The 20,923-nt window shown below is 34.1% G+C and overlaps 1 protein-coding gene across 6 annotated transcripts in view; it reads right to left on the bottom strand.

Moving 5' to 3' along the window:
* The window catches only part of FBXO4 (F-box protein 4), a 344,490-nt gene that overhangs the window by 309,113 nt on the left and 14,454 nt on the right, over positions 1 to 20,923 (bottom strand). The window contains exon 8 of one of the 6 annotated variants that reach the window (XR_009502617.1): positions 1,099 to 1,165. The exons of the other annotated variants lie outside the window; for them this stretch is intronic. The gene's annotated coding sequence lies outside the window, so the exon portion shown is untranslated. The remainder of the gene's footprint in view (positions 1 to 1,098; positions 1,166 to 20,923) is intronic. 6 annotated transcript variants of the gene reach the window in all.

Below are 20,923 nucleotides of genomic sequence, written 5' to 3'. Positions count from 1 at the left end.
GTATCCTTTTGAACCATGTTTTTCTCTGGATATATATATGCCCAGGAGTGGGATTGCTGGATCATATGGTAACTCTATTTTTAGTTTCTTAAGGAACCTCCATGCTGTTCTCCATAGTGACTATACCAGTTTACATCCTACCAACAGTGGGAAAACACCCTTTTCTCCATACCCTCTCCAGCATTTATTGTTTGTAGACTTTTTGATAATGGCCATTCCGACTGGTGTGAGGTGCTATCTCATGAGCAATGAAAATGGATTTTAAGATTACATCTTCTTAAATATTTGGCTTAGGGACTTCCCTGGTGGTCCAGTGGGTAAGACTCCACACTCCCAGTGCAGGGGGCCCAGGTTCAATCCCTGGCCGGGGAACTAGATCCCACATGCATGCCAAAACTAAGAGTCCACATGCCACAACTAAGAAGTCTGCATGCTGCAGCCAAGAAGTCCACATACCGCAAGTAAGATCCTGCATGCTGCAACTAAGACCTGGAGCAGCCAAAATAAATAATTAAATAAACAAATATTTTTTAAAAATATTTGGCTTAAATTGCTATTCTATAATTAAACAGCCATCATAAGAAAGAGGTTTCTTATTTCAATGATGCTGCCATCACTCAAAACCAGTTTTGAACTGTTTACATAAAATTGCCTTCAAAATTGTTTAAAAGAAACAAGAAAATCACACTATTTTATAATTTTTTTTTTGCTAATAACATTACCAAATTTCATCATCAGCGTTACTTAGAAACTCAATTTTGAATGTTATTCTTACTTTAAAGCAGGTAAGATTTTTGGAACTAAAGATATTCCACCACCAAGGGTATTTGAAAGAATATGATGAATGATTCTAAGAAATTCTGAAAAAGGAATTCCAAGATATATATATATATTGGAAGGGAAAACAATCATTTATACGTAACCTGTCGGGTGTCAGCTTCTGCCTAGAATGTAGAAAGTTGCAAAAGAATGTCATTCCTACCCTAGCAATAATAACAATCCAGATAACCCATAAAATCATAATTTATTAAAAAGTCATCAGAGAGCTAAGGATGGAGAAAAAATATCTAATGAGTTAAAATCCAGAAAGTTACATACCTCTCTTGGGAGCAAAGCAACCCAATAGCTTCTTTCATCCTTGGTGAAGCAGTAGAAAAGGAGAAAGCTGTCAGAGCAAGAAGAAAGGTAAGAAGAAAACTGGGATAACTCAAGAATTAAACTTCTGAAATTTTAACAAATTTTTGTAGACTAAGTGTGAGCTGGCATGATGGTTTAAAATCCTTAGAACACAGAGTACAGCCGCCAAAAACACTTCATAGCCTTCGCAGAGTAGTCACGAGAAATATTGCGGCTAGAGTAGGAATGCTTAAAAAAACTTTCAAGCACTCAGGCTTTACATTGATACAAGGCAGCAGGCACCTAACTTTGGTGAAGAGGGGCAAGAATACTGAGAGAGACCTGCCCTACCAAGGTACAGTGTGCAGGACCTCATGAACTCCGAGGGCAGGAAAGGAGGACTGAGACAAGCTCTGTAAGTTCTCCAGGCTGTACACTGAGTAAGAGCAATGATCATTTATGACTGAGAGAGGGGCAGGGAAGCTGAAAGAGATTCTTCCCCGAGGTGTAAGCATAGGGGGTTTCTTGAAGTCTGAAGGCAGCATAGGAAAAACTGAACTGAACTCTTTAGGTACATGAGGTCTTCAATGGGTACAAACCAATGACTGATTTTGGCTGGCACAGAGGCAAGAAAGCTGAGAGCTACCTCTCTGAGATGTAGACAAGCAGGGCCTGGGGAAGGCTGTGGGAAAAGCAACAGAATGGAAACAAATCCTCCAGGTACTCAGGTCCCACATCTGGCTAAAAAGAAAATTCTGATCCCTTGCACAAACTATTTGAAGTCTGTGGTGAAATAAATCTAACTAAAATAAAGAACTAAGCCTAGATCCAATTCAGTCATGGACTAGATTAACTCATCTCCTCACATTACTGGACTGACAGAAGGAATGTGCAATGGGTGTAAATATTATTGCTTCAGTTTCTATTGTTCTATTATCAATATCCAACTATCAATCAAAAATATGTGACATGAAAAAAGGGGGAAAAAATGTGACTCATTCTTAAGAGAGAAAAATCTGATCCAACATGGTCCAAGTGTTAGAATCATCAGAGGGAATTTAAAATAACAATGATAAATATATTAAGCAATCTCATGGAAAAGATGGATAGCATGTATAAACGGATGGGGAATTTGTTCCTGATACAAATAAAAACTATAAAAAGGAGCCAGATGGTAATCCTAAAAATGAAAAATAAAATATAAGATGAAGAATTATTTTGATGGGCTCATTAGCATTCTGAACACATCAGATAAAAGAATCAGTGAATTTGAGGACAATAGAAATTATCTAAATTAAAACACAAAGAGAAAAATTTAAAGAGGAGGGGGATCAAAACATCCAATAACTGTGAAACAAAATCAAATAGGCTATCATTTGTGTAGCTGGAGACCCAAAACAAGAAAAAAGAATAGAGCAGAAGAAATATTGGAAGAGATGACTGACAATTTTCCAAAACTGAGGAAAGATCAACCCACAGACCTAAGAAGTTCAGCAAAACCCAAGAACAGTAAATACAAAGAAAATTACACCTAGGCATATTATGGTTGTATGGTTGAAATCTAAAGCATAAAGATAAAATCTTAAAATGAGAGAAGATATATTACATACAATGAACAATGATGAGAATGATGAAAAAACAATAAAGGGGATAAGCAATTAAATGACATCTTTAAAGTACTTAAAGAAAAACTGTTAATCTATAATTTCATATCCGGTAAAAATATCCTTTTAACATGAAGTCAAAATAAAGCCATTTGGAAGCTGGCAAAAACTGAAAGGATCCATCTCATCTCTGGCAGACCTGCACTGTAAGAAATATTAAATACTCACTAATGCTCTGTGGGTTTTTTTCAGTCATTTTAATGTGCTTCGTTTGTACAGTTTCAATTACTATGTCTTCAACTTCAATAATCATTTCTTCTCCAATGTCTACTCTACCATTAATCCCACCCGGTATGTTTTTCATTTCACACATTGCAGTTTTAATCCATGGAAGTCCAATTTGAGTCTTTTTAACATTTTCTGTCTTTACTTAACCTGTGCAGCATTTACTCCAGCTTCTTAAACTTAGGGAATATAGTTATAATAATTGTTTACTGTTCTCATTTACTATCTTGTGTCCCATCTGGATTGGTTTTGATTGATTATTTTTCTCCTTCTTATGGATCATAGTATCTTGCTTCTTTGCATGATAACTTTTTACTGGACATTACTAATTTTATCTTGTTGAATGCTGTATATTTTTGAATTCCTATAAATATTATTGAGCTTTATTCTGTGATATTGTTGTTATTTAGGAACAGTTTGAGCCATTCAGCTCTTCCTTATAAGCATTGTTAGGAGGAACCAGAGCAGCATTTAGTTTAGGAATGATTTTGCTGCTGCTGAGGCAAAACACTTCTGAGTACTCTACCCAACATTCCACAAATTATGAGGTTTTCCATTTTGGCTGGTGCCCTCTGTAAACACTGGGTATTATTCCCTCTAATCCTTTCTGCATTGAGCAGTTTCCTCACCCTGATGCAGTGATCAGTACTCAGCTGAAGACTCATGGAGGACTCTGTAGATCTCCAGAGATCTCTCTCCCTGTCTCTGAAGAGCTCTTTCCTCTGTTACGCTCTTTCCTCCGAGCTCTTGGTTCCTTGGTCTCCCCAGACTTCCAGCTTCAACTTTGCAACTCAGGGAGACCTCCATGCTTTGGGATCTCTCTCCCTTTGGCCTGGGAAATCTGCAGGCAATAAGCTGGGACAATTATAGGTCTCATCTCATTTGTTCATATAGCGAAGGGAATCACTACCCTTTACTGCCCAATGTCTAATGTCTTAAAAACTGTTTTTTCATGTATTTTATCCAGTTTTTTGTTGTTTAGGCAGGAAAATAACTTGTGTTCCTCTGAATTTACTCTCCATCTTGATTAGAAACAGAAATCTTTGTATCATGCTTTTTAAAAATATTTTAAACCTATGTAGTCTGCACATATGACTGAAATGCTGATTTTTCCTTTCAGACTCACTCAAGTAGGAATACTCTAGGTCCTGTATGACAGCAAATTTAGAATATAACATAAATAGTAAGTATGGACTTTGAAGTGGGCAAAGCAATCCATAAGCAGGAACACGCACACACAAAAAAGAAAAGGCATACAAAAGGGCATTGACCCTATGATATTTACCCCTATTTACAGACTTTCTCCTCCTTTTTAAAATTCTTCTCTGACACTACTTACCTTTAGGACCAGATGTTCCTGTATTCCCTATGATTACTTTCTGCGCTGGAGAGGAAGTAACATAGGATGTCTAAAAACTCTTTTAGTTGCCAAAAAATTTCGCAAATTTGCGCACTCTGTTTTGTCTAGGTAATGTAGCCTTGCCCATTTTCTCTAGAATTTCTCTAGAACTGAAGAAACATAAACATATGCAACTCACACCACACATTTATCAATTTTATACTAAGTTAGTTTCTGTGTTTTAGCTTTCATCCAGAAATGTAATTTAAGAATTTAAGTAATTGAGATTACTCTCTGACATCTCTCTTTTGGATATCACTCAGATTTCAGAGAAACATATTTGTCACAATCAAAGATATGAAGTGATTAAAATAAAAAGTAATATCCTGTCTTCCGAAGTACACTGAAAAAAAGTAACATAGGGACTTCCCTGGCAGTTCAGTGGTTAAGACTCTGCGCTTCCACTGCAGGGGGCACAGGATTGATCCCTGGTTGGGGAACTAAGATCCTGCATGCCGTGTGGCACGGCCAAAAAAAAAAGGCAACATGAGTGGTTTATAAATGCTTCTATTATTTGCAGTATTGAGAACAGGCCAACAGCTGGTGTTCAAATAACTAAAGCCTTTTACTAAAAATTCAGAATAGAGGGATTGGCTAGATGTGGATGATGCATCATGATTATATGATTCAGTGCTTTGCTCAGGGATTGATGCTTTAAGGAGAGTGGTTATACAGCCCCAATTACTAAGCATCTTAATTTGAAATTCATATATGAGAGAGAAAAGAGAGAGAGAGAGAGAGAGGTGGATAGAGCATAAGGAGGGCGAAGAAGAGGGGAGAAGGAAAAGGAGAGTGAGGGGGAGAGGGATAGGAAGAGAACTTATGAACATGTGTAACAGGATTTAGGTAGCATAGTACCTTTATCCTGCTTGAACCCTATCCTAGGTATATTAACCTACCTCATTTCTTTCCCCTTGCTTCTTGCTGTATATTTTCGATTGATTCAACTAACTGCATGATTAAATTATCTTGATTTGGTCTGTGAGCCTTTCTGTTCTATTACGTCTGGGAGAGCCTGCCTAGTACAGTACTTGGAGACTACCATACATCAAGTTATTTCTTACCATGATGATGATTTACTTTGAAACAAATTTGATAAGATTCAAGTTTAATCCCATAATAAAGTCACTTTATTTCACTTGCCTCCCAATATTTCCAAAGAGAAAGAGAAGTAGAATTACAGAGGGCAAGTCTAAATAACGCAAATGCCTTGTGTTATGCAGAGGAACATCATCCTTCATGTGTCAAAGCTGAACAAAAGTTGAACACCTCTGAACTAGAAAATTAGCACTCCAAGTGCAAAGCTCCCATATCCTCTAGACTTAAATTGATATTTCTTTCTGTATCCAAATCTTCAGGTTTATTTCTTTGCTCTTTAATAAAGATACTAGATCACATTGGAAGTTGAGGTAGGGAAGTCACATAGGGAAAATGCATCATTTAGCTTCATTCAGTTCCATTTTCGGTTTCAACAATAGCCACTCCCAAAGCTGGTAAGAAAATCCTACATTCACTTTACCTTCTCAACTCCCACTGCCCCACCCAATTTCCCCACATTCTCCTATCATCTTCCTATTTGAACACTCTAAGTATACTGTGCTCTGTGTTGAAAATTTTTAGCAACCTAGGATGTGCTAGCATCATTACATAAAAAGCATAGCTGCCAGTGCTACATAAATTGAGAACAAGCAAAGCAGTGCTCTTTTACTTCATTAGCATTCAGTTTGCAACACTAGACTCCTAATTAAGAGATTCATAAGTATTCATATTCATTCAGGCTATTCTACTTTTTATTTGCTAATTTGGTTAGAAACATTTAGACACATTAACTGTTCTTCCAGTCAAAATGAATACTTGCTGTGTTTGTGGATAAGCCAACTGATGACTGTCTTTTCTTGAAAGCAAAATATAAAACATGTTTTTTTCCCATTTTCAATTTTCCTTTATTGCTTTATGTAAATCATTACATTTGGATGAAGGAAAGTAATTCTTCTAAGAGTGAACTTTTCAATTGTTATTGTTAGCTTCTTCCAATAGTAATAATGTCCTCAAGTTATGCTGGTAAATACAGTATAGGAAACAATGAACCTGAGAAGTTAGTTTCTTTGATAAAGAGAGTGATCAGATGCAGGGAGGGGTGACTTGAAGTTTTACCACCTGAGTAGTGGTTGAAGGATCAATGGATGATTATTCCAGAGAAAAGGTTTTACAGGCTGTGAAACAGTTTTTGTTTGAACATAAGAGAGAAATTTGATTTATTCTACGTTGCCTCAGAAGACACAACTAGAATTGATATAAGAAAATTATAAGGAGGAAATTGCAGCTCAAGAAAAGAAGACCTGCTTAACGATTACATTTTAAACTGATCTGATTTTAGAATCCCACAGGATAATAGGGTCATTTAAATTAGAATCTCCATACACCTTCTGAATATCATACAAATCAGAGAGAATAAATAAAGCCATAATAACCCATGTTTACAGCATGACTAAAACAGAATAATACTTCAATTTACAAGTAACTAGGGAAATAAACATTCAGAAGCAAGCAGAGCCACCTCTGGAGCCCACTGTAGAGCAGCAAGTGGGCACTTGAGGTGTGGAATACAGATATAATTATTTTCCAAAAGATAGAGTCCCACCCTTAGAGCATAAATGCTGAGAATAAGTCTGACACCTGGATATTCAGAGAACTGGCTGTGTAGAATTGAGAGGGAGAGCCTTGAAATTGTTTGCAATCAGAGGTGGGAGTGGTACCCCTTCTTGAAAAGAGTAGGAAAGACTTGGAAAGGGAATAGCTTTAAGGGGAAGGATTCATGTGGATTTGAGGGTGAAAGAGAAGAAGGAAATAAGCGGTAAAAATTAAAATTTCTACACTAACATAAAATAGAAACATCAGAAGACTTCATTATCCTCTCTCCTTTGCCACCCAAACAATGTAGACATTCATGAAATAAGCTGCACTTCATCATGCCAACAGAAGAGGGCTCTCTTGAGCTAAGAAATCTAATTTGCCACCAAACTCATCCTTTTCTACACACAACGGTTAATGCTGGCCTAGAAAAATGTAAGATATTCCTAAAATTAACAGAATATAGAAGATAACATCTATATTAAAAGTATTGTAATAGAAAACAAAAAAAATGAAAATCAAAACATTTCAGATGATGAAAATTGTTCCCAAAAAACAACCACAAAGCACAGAAAAACTATAACAAAATATGCCACACAAAATTAATTATCTTTAAACAAGCATTTGCAGGTGTGAAACAAACTCAAAGAATATATTTAAAAGTTCAAAATAGAAATGAACATAAAGTTAGGAAGATGTAAAATGAGAGTTAACAACACAGGGGAAAAAAATGAAGATAAAGAAAAAAATCATCCTTCCTTGCATGATAACCAAGGAAGAACAGCTTAGACTGAGAATATAATGAGGGACATAAGCAAAAATTAAAACAGATAAAATAGTGAAAATGAAATAAAGAGAGAGGTAAAAATGGTCAGTAAAAAAGTGACAGAGAAGATAGGGGGAAAAAATCTAAGTAAGGAAATGGGCATTAACAAACGTATTAGTACAAAGATAACCCATTAGAACAAAAATAAAAATATAGAACATATAAAATACATAATATTTTATATATGACATGTAATATTAAAAATATCTAGAGAACATATCAAAATTAAAAAAAAGAAATACACAAAGAGATACAAAAAAAGGAAACTACAGTTTCAAATTTTCAATATCTGCAAATCAATCATTGTGATACACCATATTACCAAATTGAAGATTAAAAATCATATGATCATCTCAACAGATGCAGAAAAAGTACTGACAAAATTCAACATTCATTTATGATAAAAACTCTCCAGAAGGTGGGAATAGAGGGAACATACCTCAACATAATAAAGGCCATAGATGACAAACCCACAGCTAACATCATACTCAATGGGGAAAGCTGAAAGTATTCCCTCTAAGATCAGGCACAAGAGAAGAATGCCCAGTCTCGCAACTTTTATTCAGTACAGTATTGGAAGTCCTAGACACAGCAATCAGACAAGAAAAAGAAATAAAAGGAATCCAAATTGGAAAGGAAGAAGTAAAACTGTCATTGTTTGCAGATGACATGATACAACAGATAGAAAATCCTAAAGACGCTACCAAAAAACTACTAGAGCTCATCAATGAATTCGGTAAATTGCAGGATGCAAAATTAACACACAGAAATCTGTTATATATCTATACACTAACAACAAACTATCAGAAAGAGAAATTAAGGAAACAATCCCATTCATCATCACATCAAAAAGAATGAAACACTTAGGAATAAACCTACCTAAGGAGGTAAAAGACCTATACTCAAAAACCTATAAGATGCTGATAAAAGAAATCAAAGATGACACAAACAGATGGAAAGATATACTGTGTTCTTGGATTGGAAGAATTAATATTGTTAAAATGACCATACTACCCAAGGCAATATACAGATTCACTGTAATTCCTATCAAAATACCAATGGCATTTTTCACAGAACAAGAACAAATAATTTTTAAATTTGTATGGAAACACAAAAGACCCCAAATAGCCAAAACAATCTTGAGAAAGAAGAATGGAGCTGGAGGAATCACACTCCCTGACTTCAGACTATATTATAAAGCTACAGTAATCAAGACAGCATGGTACGGGCACAAAAACAGACACATAGGTCAATGGAACAGAATAGCCAGCCCAGAAATAAACCCACACACCTATGGTCAATTAATCTATGACAAAGGAGGCAAGAATATACAATGGAGAAAAGACAGTCACTTTAATAAGCGGTGCTGGGAAAACTGGACAGCTACATGTAAAAGAATGAAATTAGAATGTTCTCTAATGCCACATACAAAAATAAACTTGGGACATCCCTGGTGGCGCAGTGGTTAAGAATCCACCTGCCAGTGCAGGGGACATGGGTTCAATTCCCGGTCCGGGAAGATCCCACATGCTGCGGAGCAACTAAGCCCGTGCGCCACAACTACTGAGCCTGCGCTCTAGAGCCTGCAAGCCACAACCACTGAGCCTGCGTGCCACAACTACTGAAGTCTGCGCACTTAGAGACCATGCTCCACAACAAGAGAAGCCACCACAATGAGAAGCCCGCACACTGCAATCAAGAGTGGTCCCCACTCGTCACAACTAGAGAAAGCCCGCACGCAGCAACAAAGACCCAACGCAGCCAAAAATAAATTAAAAAGTAATGATAATAAAATAAAATAAACTCAACATGGATCAAAGACCTAAATGTAAGACCAGAAACCATAAAACTTCTAGAGGAAAACACAGGCGAACACTCTTTGATATACATTGTAGCAATATTTTTGGATCTGTCTCCTAAAGCAAAGGATAAAAGCAAAAATAAACACATGGGGCTAAATTAAACTTAAAAGCTTTTGCACAGAAAAGGAAACCATAAACAAAATGAAAAGACAAGCTACTAAATGGGAGAAAATATTTGCAAATGATATGACTGATAAGGCATTGATATCCAAAATATATAAACAGCTCATATAACTCAACATCCAAAAAAACAAACAATCCAATTAAAAAATGGGCAGAAAAACTGAATAGACATTTTTCCAGAGAGGAAATGCAGATGGCCAACAGGCACATGGAAAGAAGCTCAACGTTGCTAATCCTTAGGGAAATGCAAATCAAAACCACAGTGAGATATCATCTCTCACCTGTGAAAATGGCTATCATCAAAAAGAATACAAATAACAAATGTTGGCAAGGATGTGGAGAAAAGTGAAGCCTCATACAATGTTGGTAGGAATGTAAATTGGTGCAGCCACTGTGGAAAACAGTATGAAGGTTTCTCAAAAGACTAAAAATAGAACTACCATATGACCCAGCAATTCCACTCCTGAGTATGTATCAAAAAAACCCTCAAAAACACTTATTTGAAAAGACACATACACCCCAATGTTCATGGCAGCATTATTTACAACTGCCAAGATATGGAAGCAACCTAAGCATCCATCAACAGATGAATGGATAAAGAAGATGTGGTATATATATACAATGGAATACTACTCAGTCATAAAAAAAAGAATGAAATTTTGCCATTTGCAGCAATGTGGATGGACTTGGAGGGTATTATGCTAAGTGAAATAAGACAGAGAAAGACAAATACTGTATGTTATCACTTATATGTGGAATCTAAAAAGACAACACACTAGTGAATATAACAAAAAAGAAGCAGACTGGCAGATAAAGAGAACAAACTACTGGTTACCATTGGGGAGAGGGAAGGGAGGGGGCAAAATAGGGGTAGGGGGATTAAGAGGTACAAACTACTATGTATAAAATAAGCCACAAGGACACAGTCAATATTTTATAATAACTATAAATGGAGTATGACCTTTAAAAATTGTGAAGCACTGTATTGTACACCTATAACATATAATATTGTACATCAACTATACTACAATAAATAAATCAATTTTTAAAAAAGAAATATATAATACATAGTAAATATTACTTAAAATAATATGTAATAATCATATCAATAAAAATGGACTTAACTGACCTATTAAATAAAAAAAATTTTCTAATTGGCTCATGTAGCAAAACCCAACTGTTAAACAAACCCAACTGTTAAATAAACAGACTCACTTAAAACAAAGTGACTCAGAAAAGCTGGACCAGGTAAATACAAGTAAATAAAAAATCCTGATATTCCATAAGGGAGACTTTAGGGTTAAAAGTATTAATTAAGACAAAGAGTTTACTAGATAATACTGAAGGATCCAATTCACAGTAAAGAAAAAATGGCTATGAATATATATTCACCAAATAATGCAGTAACTTCCTTAATAAAGCAAGCAGAAATAGACAGAATACAGTAAATAACAGGTAACTTCAATACTTCACTCTCTCTCAAAAAAGATCAAAAGAACAAAAAAATTTAAGTTATATACAACCCAAATAACGTAATCAATAAAGTAGCTCTTATTGACACCTATCAAAAAGAACATACCTTCTCAAATGTACATGACACATTCAGTAAATCTGACCATCTATGAGGTCATCACAAAACCTCTGTAAGTTTCACAAAGTAAAATTAATACCACATTCTCTGATTATAAAACAACAATTAGAAATTAATTAAAACAGAAAACAAAAAGACTCTTCAATGAAAAATTTTAAACTTTCTATTAAACAGTTCTTTGGAAAAGAAAATTAAAATTAAAATTTCAGAATTTCTAAAGAATCATGATATAAAAACACCACATTAAAGAATCTATGGAATACAATAAAAGCAGTGATAAAAATAATCAAATTCCTAAGAAAGAAAGTAGAAGAGAGAAGGGAAAAATAACTGCAGACATTAATGAGGTATAAAAGAGAAGAGCAAAGCACAAAATAAATCAAAACTCTAGTTCTTGAAAAATAAGTAATAATATAGACAAAGGAGACAGCACACAAATACAAAATAAGAAATGATCAAGAGGAATTAATCACTGAAACAGGATCTATTTAAAAATCATAAGTAGTTTCCAAATATCTATGCAAATAAACTGGAAAACCTAGATGCAATAAATAATTTCTCAGGAAAAATTGGTCCCTACAGAGACAGATTAAGCAATTTCCATAGAATAGAGAAAGTCATCAAAGAACTATCCTGCCTCCAAGATTTACAAGCAGCTCATGCAGCTCAATAACAAAAAAACGAACAACCCAATCCAAAAATGGGAAGAAGACCTAAATAGACATTTCTCCAAAGAAGATATACAGATTGCCAACAGACACATGAAAGAATGCTCAATATCATTAATCATTAGAGAAATGCAAATCAAAACTACAATGAGATATCATCTCACACCGATCAGAATGGCCATCATCAAAAAATCTAGAAACAATAAATGCTGGAGAGGGTGTGGAGGAAAGGGAACACTCTTGCACTGTTGGTGGGAATGTAAATTGATACAGCCCCTATGGAGAACAGTATGGAGGTTCCTTAAAAAACTACAAATAGAACTACCATACGACCCAGCAATCCCACTACTGGGCATATACCCTGAGAAAACCATAGTTCAAAAAGAGTCATGTACCAAAATGTTCATTGCAGCTCTATTTACAATAGCCAGGACATGGAAGCAACCTAAATGTCCATCGACAGATGAATGGATAAGGAAGATGTGGCACATATATACAATGGAATATTACTCAGCCATAAAAAGAAATGAAATGGAGGTATTTGTAATGAGGTGGATGGAGTTAGAGTCTGTCATACAGAGTGAAGTAAGTCAGAAAGAGAAAAACAAATACAGTATGCTAACACATATATACGGAATCTAAGGAAAAAAAAAAAAAAGGCCATGAAGAACCTAGTGGCAAGATGGGAATAAAGACACAGACCTACTAGAGAATGGACTTGAGGATATGGGGAGGGGGTGGGGTGAGATGTGACAGGGTAAGAGAGTGTCATGGACATATATACACTACCAAATGTAAAATAGATAGCTAGTGGGAAGCAGCCGCATAGCACAGGGAGATCAGCTCGGTGCTTTGTGACCACCTAGAGGGGTGGGATGGGGAGGGTGGGAGGGAGGGAGATGCAAGAGGGAAGAGATATGGGAACATATTGTATGTGTATAACTGATTCACTTTGTTATAAAGCAGAAGCTAACACACCATTGTAAGGCAATTATACTTCAATAAAGATGTTTAAAAAAAAAAAAAAAAAAAGAACTATCCTGTAATAAAGGAATCAGAACCAGATGTTTTCAGAGAATAAATTCTACCAAAATTTTCAAAACCACATGTTCCCAATATTACCTAAACTGTTTCAGAGAATGGAAAAAAGAAAAACTTTATAATCATTTTTATGAAGCAAGTGTAACACTAATACATCAACCTGATAAAGATATCACACTTTCAAAAATTCTTACGAATTCACGTACATTCATACTAAAATTTTTTAAGCAAATATCAGCAAAAGATTTTAGCACTACACAAAAATAATACAATATGAGGCAAGAGAGATTTATCCCCGAAGTGTCAGAATGGTTCAGTATTAATCTAACATATTTCACCCTATTAAAAATTTAAGGAGAAATACCATGATTATCACCATAGGTGCTAAAAAGACCTCTGATGCAATTTGTCACCCATCCCTCATTTTAAAAAAGCACTTAGTAAGATAGTATTTAATGCATACTTCCTTAACATAATTACTAAACCATCACTCCTAAAGCCAATATGTTACATAGTGGGAAACCTCTGACTAGAGGCATTTCCACCAGGATGAGGAACAAGGCAAGAAAGGAGGTTCACTGTCTCACTACTCTTTAACATACTACAGGTATTAGCAAAGCAAAATCACATAGAAGATTAAACACTGTAAAATAAGAGGTAAAATCTCCCTATTTGCAGATGATGCCTTTATATCTAGAAAATCAAAGGAATCAAAAAAACTAAATCAAACCATAAAGTAGGATATAAATTTAATACACAAAAATCAATAACTTTCACATATACAAATAATAACTAGAATATAGAAGGTTAAGGGAAAACTCCATTTATAATAGGAAAAATAAAGATAAAATTCTTAAAAATAAACTTAACAAAAAGTGTGCAAAATATATGTATCTAAGGAAAACTTGAAAACACTTCTGTTTTGAATAAATGGAAGCACATCCATTGTCTTCGGTGGGACGACTCAACATCCTAACTACGTAATTTCTCTCCAAGTTATTATACATATGTGTAATATATTTATGCATGGGTATACATAGCATTTCCAATAAAAAATACAAATTTTTAAATAAGTTGATATTATAGGTCATATTGAAAAATAAATATTTAAGAATATGTTAGAAAACCTTTCAAAAGAGGAATGATGGAGGACAAGCTCTATCAGATATTCAAAAACGTTAAAACCCCTCTATAAGTGTAACAGTGTGGCATTAGAGCAGGAACACAGAAACAGACAGAAAAGCAAGGCTAAACTCGATTACATGAACAAATTTAGTGTCTAATAAGATGGTATCTCAAAACACTGGGGGGAATATGGTCACTTTTAATAAATTACAGTTGACCCTTGAACAACACAGATTGGAACTGTATGGATGCACTTATATGCAGATTTTTTTTTCAAAAGTATTTACTCCTACTACATGGAAGTGGAATCGTGGATACCGGAGGAATACTGTATACAGAGAGCTGACTATAAGTAATACACGGAGTTTTGACTGCATGGATGGTCAGCACCCCATCCCCCATGTTGTTCAAGGGTCAACTGTATGATGAAACAATCAAATATTCATTTGGAGAAAGACAAAATTGAATTCACACTTCACAATATACCTGAACACACTCCAAATGGATCCAAGATTTATGTGTAATATATGAAACCACACAAGTATATACAAGTAGAAACATGGGTAAATTCCCTTATAACCTGGGTGTTGGTAAAGAATTACTAACTATTACCAAAATATATATATAACAAAAGAAAATGTTAATAAATTAGACTACATTTTTTAAAAGCTTTGCACATCCAAAATACAATAAGTAAAGTCAGAAGACAAATGATAAACAGGGGAAAAAAATACTTCCAACATACATCATAGACATAGATTTGTCTCCCTGATACACCCAGCCCTTTAAATTTTGAGGGGAAAAAAGAACAATTTGATATAAAACTGGGCAAAAGGCATGAACAGAAAGCTCAAAGGAGAAAAAATTCAAATGGTTCTAATAATGTTCATAAAAATAACCTTGAAAAATCAGGCTGAAGTAATACTAGTCCATACAATGTAGCAAACGATTTATTACCAGTTACTACTTTCTATTTCATTTAGTAAATTATTAGTCTAGATTTCTAACTTAATAGTATATTATTTTAAAAGGAAGCAGACTCACAGATATAGAGAACAAACTAGGGTTACCAATGGGGAGAGGAAAGGGGGTAGGAGCATAATAGGGGTAGCAGCTTAAGAGGGGCTTAACAGATACAAACTATTAGGTTTAAAATAGAAATTTTAGTTAAAATAGAAATTTGGCAAAGGAATATTTAATTTATTTAAAACTTTTAAGAACCCTATGAGGTAGGTACTACTATTATTTATCTTCATTTTAAATTAGGGAAACTCAGGCACACAGAAGATAAGAATCTTGCCCAAGATCATAAAATAATAAAGATTTGAACCCAGATCAATCTGGTTTTAGGGTCTTTGCACATAATAACTTAGCTATGCTACTTCTAACAACTTCTTATACAGCTGTGTAGAAAGAATAAGCAGCTAGAAATTTTTAAATACAGGAAATTTAATTTGATGAGACTGGTAGCAAGAATCAGATCTCATATGTTATGCAATTTGCTTAGGACTTATTCCAAGGATCAAAGAATATGAAGGTAAACACAACCCCATCAAAAAAAAAAAAAACAGTAAAAAGTCATCATACTATATAGTAAAAATGAAATAATGATGAAAATCATGAGGAAAATGAGACTATGTGAGACTTTTCACAATATATAATAATAATAATTAAGTAAAGTTCAGATAATGGGTGTAGACATAATGTTAAAAATGTTTTAACAAATGAACATTGTAATATAGGAGATCATAGATGATAAGGTGTTTAAAAGACAATGTAAAAACCACTAAAAGTTTTGTTTTCAGATAGAATGTAGGTCACAAAAGATTGTTATTGCAGCAAGAAAACACAGGATAAAATTAAAATTATACTTTAAGCCAGCAAAGAGTAGAAGATAAGAAGAAATCTAAATAAACTAAATTCCAAAGAGAATCAGGCTATTTTAGTGATCAAAGAGCTACACTGCTTTTATGGGACCAATTGCCTATTCTGGGTATCTGTGGATGGAATAGCAGCTCTGTCATAGGAAGAGAGATTTTGCTGGGATGAGAAAAATACCACTGAAGCTTTTAATTACAAAATGACTGGCACAACATATTGTAAATGAAAGAACTCCAAACGTGAAAACAAGCTGTTGAGCCCACCAATTCTCCCCCACAGGAATTTTGGCAAGAGACAAAGAGGGCAGAAAAATGTCTCACATTTTTGTTCAGTGCTTAGGTTTCAGGACCCTGCTGGAATTACATCTAGAGATGAACTGAAACTGACTATATAGGCAACCCAACCCCTTTCCAGATGATAATAAGATCAGCTCCTTGGTGGTAGCATAACATATTGGGGATTGGCACAAAAGGAAACAAGAGATACGATATGATTTGTAAAAGAGATAAGTTAAATAAGGATATGGTCCAGCTCCAAGTCAACCTAGCTGACTGATGAAAAAAGAAAGGATGGCTGAACTTGCCTGAAAAATGAAAGACAAAATAAAAAGTATTATCTACTTCACAATCTACCATTCTCTTAAGGAAAAATTCCTTGCATATAATTTTTAAAAACAGGAGACATACAGAGACTTCCCTGGTGGTCGAGTGGGTAAGACTCCATGCTCCCAATGCAGAGGGTCTAGGTTCAGTCCCTGGTTGGGGAACTAGATCCCACATGCATGTCGCAGCTAAAAGTTCACACGCCACAACTAAGAGGTCTGCATGCCGCAACTAAAGGTCTCACATGCCACAACTAAGACCCGGTGCAGCCAAAATAAATAAAAGAATAATTATAATAAATAAATATTTTTTAAAAATAGGAGACATATAAAGAAATAGGAAAAATATGGCCCCAAATCAAGAGAAAATATAGTCAATAGAGGTATGGTATGCTCACAAATGACCTAAGTTGAAATTAGTTAAAAATGATTTTTAAAAAGTATTTAAATATGTTAAAGAATGTAGTGGAAAAGACAGAATGAATGAAGAGACAGAGTTTTAGCAGAAAAAGGGAAGCTCTAAAAAAGTGAAAATTTTAGAACTAAAAAATATGATTAAATTTTTAAAAAATGAATGGATATAATAAAAAACTAGACAGAATAGAAAAACAACACAAGCTGCACGGTGTGGCCAAAAAATAAATAATATTTTGTGGGACAAAATATCAAATGATCTAATATATGTGTAACTGGGAGTTCCAGAAGCTGTGGAGAGAAAGAACTGGACAGCGGAAATATTTACATATATTTAAATATATTGGCTAAAGATTTTCCAAAACTGATGGCATATGGTCAGCCAGAGATCCAAGAGTTTCAGTTCTTTAGTTTAGTTCAAAACTAAGAAATCATTCCCAGACACATCAAACTGTTGAAAATTAAAAATAAAGAAAAAAAATTAAAGCAGCCAGGGAAACATAACACATTCAATTCAGGGAACAAAAATAGCAATGATAGCTGACTCTTGTCAAAAACAGTGGAAGCCAAAGGTAATGGAATTATATCTTTAAAGTGCTGAAAGAAAAAAGTCAACCCAAGATTCTATTTCCAGATGGATATTATAATTCCTAAAGCAACTACTATTAAGTGATATAGCTAAAATGTCAAAATGCTTTTTGGCCCAACAACTTCCTACTGGAATAATTCTTCTGCAGAGAACATAATATTAATACAAAAAAGGCAGCTACCTGATACCACTGAATAGTGAAGAGAAGCAGGCAAATTTTGGCGGAGAGTATACACTCTGGGAAGTTCAACAGAGTAATTTCCCACTTTTTTTTATAACTTGTAGATTGGGGGTAGGCATTGGTATACATTGTAGCATGGGGAACTGGTAGAATAATCACAGCCTTTCTGGCATGGGGAATGAGAGTACTGACACGGGGCAATTGCAGCCAGTAGAGAGAAAAGCCAGAGTCTTAGAAAAGAAAAATCTAGGAGGGGAATCCCCAAATTCTGTCTGTATCTTTGCATCTTAAGCGCAAAACCAACTCAAGTTGCTCACTTAAAAAAAAAAGATATGAACTGAGAGTGGAGCTATTGCCCACGGGACAGAGTTTGTAACTTATGTCTAAACATGTTAACTGAGAAACATCATCCATTGGAGAAAAACAGCAGAATCCAGAGTCTCCACAACTTAGCATTTATATTTTTCAGGATACAATACAAAATTCTGCAACATAACAAAGAAAAATGAGAATGACACGCATTCCCTTCATAAAAGAAAATCAACTGAAATCAACTCTTTCAGATTTTGGAATTAGCAGACAAGGATTTTAAAGCAGCCATTACACAACCATTCTCAGTGATAAAGGAACATATGCTCTCAATGAAACAAAGGAAATCTGAGAAGAAAAATAAAATTTGGGGAAAAAAAAGGAAATTGTAGAACACAAGATCTAACTGAAAAATTCACGGGATTTATTTAACAAGAGAATTGAGATGAAAGAGGAAAGAGTTTGAGAACTTGAACATTAATCAGTTGAAACTACCCAAACTGAAGAACAGAGAAAAAAAGACTGAAAAAAATGAGCAAAGCCTCAGAGACAGGTTAAATAACAACACATTTAATGGTGTTACACAATGGAGACCTAAGAGGGAAGAAAAGAGGAAAGAATGGGGAAGAAAATATATTTGAAGAAATAATGACCCCAAATTTCCCAAACTTGGTGGATGACATGAATTTATATATTCAATATGCTCATTAACCTCCAAGTTGGATAAATATAAAGACAACCATACCTAGGCACACTATGGTGAAAGTGTTGAAAACCAAGACAAAAAGTAAACTTGAAAGCAGAAAGAAAATTACATTCAAGGGAATGAAGATGCAATTAGTGAATGACTTCTTATCAGAAATTAGAGGCTAGAAGAGAACAAAAGAACATCTTGAAATGGCTGAGAGAATAAAATTGTCAACCCATGATTTTATATACAGGCATACCTCAGAAATACTGCGGGTTTTGTTACAGACCACTATGATAAAGCAAATACTGCGATAAAGTGAGTCACACAAATTTTTTGGTTTCCAAGTACATAGAAAAGTTATATTTACAGTATACTGTAGTCTATTAAGTGTGCAACAGCATTATGTCTAAAAATACAATGTAAATATCTTAATTAAAAAATACCTAACTGCTAAAAAATGCTAATCATCATCTGAGCCTTCAGCAAGTCACAGTAGTAACATCAAAGATCACTGATCACAGATCACCATAACAATTATAATAATAATTTAAAAGCTTGAAATATTGTAAGACTTATCAAAATCTGACAGAGAGACATGAAGTGAGCAAATGTTGCTGGAAAAATGGCACTGATAGAGATGCTCAGTGAAGGGATGCCACAAACCTTCAATCTGTAAAATACACATGCCTGTGGAATACAATAAAGCAAAGTACAATAAAATGAGGTATGCTTACATCTTGAAAAAAATAAAAGAAAACTTTCATTATTTAAAAAATTTTTTTCTTCTTTTAATTTCTTTATAATATATATGACTGTTTCATCAAAAACTGTAACACTGTCTTCTGGGATTTATAACATATGTAAGTGTAATACATTCAATAGGTGTTAGCAAAAAAAGAGTGGTGAGGAGAATAATAGGGCATAAACAGTTACATTTTGACATATTACACATATTGGTACAATATTAACTATAAGAAAACTTTGGAAGGTATATATGTTGTAATCACTAGAGCAACCTCTAAAAAATGCAAAGAGAAAAGCTACTAGAAAATTTTTAATCAATTTCTAAAAAAATATAATTCAAAATAGAACAGAAGGAGGAGAGAAACAACATTGGTAAAGAAGGGATAAATGAAAAAGCAAATAATAGAACAGTAGATCTGAACCCAATCATATCAATAATCACATTAAATGTAAATAATCTAAACATTCTAATTAAAATGTAGGTATTGCCAGAATGGAATAGGAAAAGGCAAGACTTACTATATTCTATCTATAGGAGATACTTAAAATATAAAAACAAATTTAGGTTGTATGTAAATGGATGGAAAAGATATACCATGAGAACAATATTTTTTAAAAGCTGAATTGATTAATACTAGAAAATGGATTTCAAGACAATAAGTATTATCAGCAAAAAGGACATTTCATAATGATAAAAAGGCCAAATCATCAGGAAGATAACGTCATATATGTGTGTGCATTTAAAAACAGCATCAAAATACATGAAGCAAAAATTGGCAGAATTAAAAGGAAAAATAGGCAATCACAGTTGAAGATTTTAATGCCTTTCTATTAGGAATTGATAAAACAACTATACAGAAATCAATATAGCCATATAAAAATATCCGGACATCATCAACTACCTTGACCTAATAGATAGATACCAAATATTACACCAAAAAACTATAAAATATAAACTCTTTTCAAGTGCATGTGGTACACTCGCCAGAATAGACCATAAGCTGGGCCATAAAGCAAGTCTCAATAAATTTAAAAAGACTGAAATTTTACAGAGTATGTTCTCTGATAAAAAGATAATTGAATTAGATGTCAATAAATTATCTAGGAAATAGAGATTAAACAACACTAAAACAACACTACTAAATAATCACTGGATTGAAAAAGTAATCACACGGGATTAGAAAATATTTTAACTGAATGATAATAAATATACAATATAAAAAAATGTGTGGATGCAGCTAA

The sequence above is a fragment of the Balaenoptera ricei genome, chromosome 3, assembly GCF_028023285.1.
Source record: "Balaenoptera ricei isolate mBalRic1 chromosome 3, mBalRic1.hap2, whole genome shotgun sequence".
Taxonomy (NCBI): Eukaryota; Metazoa; Chordata; class Mammalia; order Artiodactyla; family Balaenopteridae; genus Balaenoptera; species Balaenoptera ricei.
The sequence above is the reverse complement of the archived record's forward strand: the minus strand, read 5'-3'. Positions and strand labels throughout refer to the sequence as shown.